The sequence below is a fragment of the Sinocyclocheilus rhinocerous genome, unplaced genomic scaffold, assembly GCF_001515625.1.
Source record: "Sinocyclocheilus rhinocerous isolate Xijiao unplaced genomic scaffold, SAMN03320098_v1.1 scaffold2274, whole genome shotgun sequence".
Classification (NCBI taxonomy): Eukaryota; Metazoa; Chordata; class Actinopteri; order Cypriniformes; family Cyprinidae; genus Sinocyclocheilus; species Sinocyclocheilus rhinocerous.
In genome coordinates, this window is record NW_015636081.1 from 303855 (window position 1) to 307316 (window position 3462).

The 3462-nt window shown below is 37.6% G+C and overlaps 1 long non-coding RNA gene across 1 annotated transcript in view; it reads right to left on the bottom strand.

Moving 5' to 3' along the window:
• The window catches only part of LOC107747686 (uncharacterized), a 13655-nt gene extending 10421 nt beyond the window's left edge, over positions 1-3234 (bottom strand). The window contains exons 1-3 of the long non-coding RNA XR_001640830.1: positions 3141-3234; positions 1971-1995; positions 879-979 (exon numbers count right to left, since the gene is read on the bottom strand). This is a non-coding gene — a long non-coding RNA (uncharacterized LOC107747686). The remainder of the gene's footprint in view (positions 1-878; positions 980-1970; positions 1996-3140) is intronic.
• Positions 3235-3462: the final 228 nt, after the last annotated feature.

The following is a 3462-nucleotide window of genomic DNA, read 5'->3' on the forward strand; positions in this document are numbered from 1 at the left end:
AGCAGAAGCTTAATTGTATGTGTCCAGTGCGAGCACTGGACACATACGTCCACAGAGCTGCCCTGTGGAGAAGGGCGGACCAACTACTTGTGTGCTACGGTCCCCCTAAGAGAGGTCTTCCTGCTACAAAACAGTCCCTCAGCCAGTGGATAGTGATGCCTTCTCCTTTTCTTATGAGTCCTCTGATCTCCCCTCGCCTCTGGGGGTCAAGGCTCACTCTACTAGAAGTGTGGCAGCCTCCAAGGCCTTTCTGGCAGGTGTGTCTATGCAAGACATCTGCAACACTGCGGGTCGGTCCACGCCCGGAAGGTTCGTCAGGTTCTATGGCCTAGATATGCGAACTACTCCTGGCTCTTCTGTTCTCTCGCCCTAGCTGTGCTCTTCCACACTAGGCAGGGATTTGTAAGTCTGGCGGCGTGGGCATACTCGTTTTCCAAAGCGTTTCGATGCAGCTCTAGTTCCTGAAGGGGAACGACTCCAGGTTACGTATGTAACTATGGTTCCCTGAGGGAACGAGACGCTGCGTCTCAGTGCCATACTTCCGGCATCCCTGCGAGTGCTTGCTTCATTCATACATTGGTCTGATTACACACATGATTCAGAACGTGGTCACGCTGAAGGCATTCCCATAGCGTTTTGACGCAGCGTCTCATTCCCTCAGGGAACCATGGTTACATACGTAACCTGGAGACATTTCCCATACACAACGCTCGTTCCCTTATCTCATGGAACCGAGGTTACATCAGTAACTGGAGCGTTTTCTTGTTTCATTTCTGTGAAAATATTTTACATAAAGTAGGCATAATCCCCCATTTATTTTTGTTTAGCACATCATTACACTGGGTGTTCTGTTCTGCGATGTATTTTGATGTTATTACTTGTTATGTGTTCGGCGTGGTATCCTGGGTTAACTTTTCCTCTGGTTTCATCAACAACAGACCTCCTCCGACTGCTTAAATTGACAGTCCACGACGAGGAGCTGGAAAGGCAAATGCAATACATTAATCTTTTTCTCATGCCACACTGCAAGAAGTGGTAATCTGTGATTATTCCCTTAAAGAACTATTTCTACCTGATTTAACTTGTTGGTATGAACCGATGTATAGAGTTTGTTTTAGTGACGTTAAATAATATTTTGTACTAATATTCTTTCAATGTAAGAGTCCGTGGCTATGTTCAAAATGGAACACTAGAGTACTCTTTACTGCATATTGTAAAGCATACATCATATAATGATTACAACACAAAATAGTATATAAAATAATATTCACTATGCAACAATAAACAACATGGTTATTTTGTATTTTTGAACGTATTTTGTATAAAAAAAATATTTTAAAAAATGATGGAAAAAATGAAAGGTGAACTCAAGCGCATTGTATTGTGGGATACAATATAACATAGTATATGTTCTGTTGCATACTCCACATTTTGGCAAATGAAGATGGATATCAGGTTATCTTTTGCATAAATGAACTAGAAATAGCAGTAGTATGGTAGTATGCTGAACTGAGCAAAATGTCATACTCCATTAAATTTTGTAGCAGTGTTTGGAATTTGTGGAAAATGGTGTATTTCTCGCCAATATTTCCATGATTTTTTTCAAGGCTGCTGTTTCAATTACTTGAAAATGTGTAATGGTTCTGCTTTGGTACAGAAGATGTTGTAGTCATTAAGGTCATTCACTCTGTGTGTGCAATTGCTGTCAAAAACAAGCATTCAAACACAAAGTTATCTGTTCATAGTACAACAGTAGTGTGATATGATTAGTGTCTCTTGTCTTTGTATGCCTGTCAGTGTTAGTGATTTAGAACTGGGAAAACAGATAATGTGCAATGTTCAGAGAGATTAAGACTTCTGTCACTAATAGATCATTTTCCTTCTTCTGGATGTTGTATGTTTAACAGAGGTCCAGTTGGTGCATTCAGAAAAGCCTCAAAACAGGTATGGTATACACACAAATGTCTTACCTGAATTTATTTTCAGAGCTTGATTCTGTAAATGTAAAGAGAAAAACATACGTGTAACTTAAAATTTCTGGTTCTAGCCTCAGGCAGCAGTAGTCATCTGGTAGCAAGCTTAACGATGACATATTAGTAGCTGGTGCAACAAGAGGATATGAGATAGTAACAAATTCCAGAGCTGCATTGTGTGTGTGTGTGTGTGTGTGTGTGTATAGATAGATAGATAGATAGATAGACAGATCTGTACAATTCCATACATACATACATATATATATATGGAATTGTACAGATTAAAATATGGTGTTGTTGTTCTTCAATGTCATGCTAAACAGTCTTAGAAATCTACGTAGCACCTAAAAGTATATGGTGAAAAAAAAAAAGAAATGTTCTCTTGCATAACTTTTGGAATGGAAATATTATGCAGTGGGAAGAAAAACTATATTTCAGTGCTTCTGAAAGCGAGCGCAAAGTTTCTTTGGGGAATCCAATAGCTGCGAGACAACGCAAATGTTTTGCGAGCAAACACAAAAGCATTGAAATTTAATTCTTCCTCCCATCTTTAATTTTTTTCCATCACTATGTTCCTTAGGGGCTCCTAAGGCACCTTGCAAAATATACTTATAATATTCTATAAACATTTTCTTGAATTTTATTAAATATATAAATATTCACATTTAATGTTTTAGCAGTGAAACACGTTTGCACATATGCCAGAGGTTTTTTTAAATGTGTGAAATGGCTTATAAGGAAATAAAATGGATGACAATTCCCATTTTCAAATCTGTCAGTGCTCTTAACAAATATGTAATACCTCATGTACGGTTACGAAATAAAAAAAATTAGTTGTAAAGAGTTTTAATTACCGTTGATGTTAGAACATCTCTTTAATTTAACCACTGATAATGTGTGATTTGACATATAATGAATAAAGAAAGAACTTTTAGAACAAAGACATTGTTAACAGGTTTTCTGTCTGAAAGCACTTTAGAAGACAGGTGAGTGATGCAGTAAAACCTTTAAACTGCCTCGTTGCTGACAACTCAACCTACAATGTGTCCTTGCTGTTGGTCCAATTTATGGCAAGCACTGCTTTAACTTCCCCCTTCATTGGTTTAATAACTTGCAGGAGAGTTTTAAAGGGAACTTTTAAGAGAAATGTAAAATGGATTTGCTTACTTGTCAGTTTTTTTCTATAGTACAAGATCAGGATGAGCACTGCCAGCAGAATGATCGTACACACAGACACTATCACAGCGATCACAACTGTGTAGTCCTGTGGTGCTTTCGGTGCCACTGCAAAACACATTTGTACATTTATGGCAACGTTTATATGCAAAAAATTTACCCAATGCATTTAATCAGTATTTTTGTAGCTATGATGAGTATAAATCATTTACAGCCTACTGTCAATACTGATATTTATTTCATATAAACTGTCGTGTATATAATCTAACAGTAGCTCTAAATTAAAATTGAATTGAATCAAGCAAAAAATATA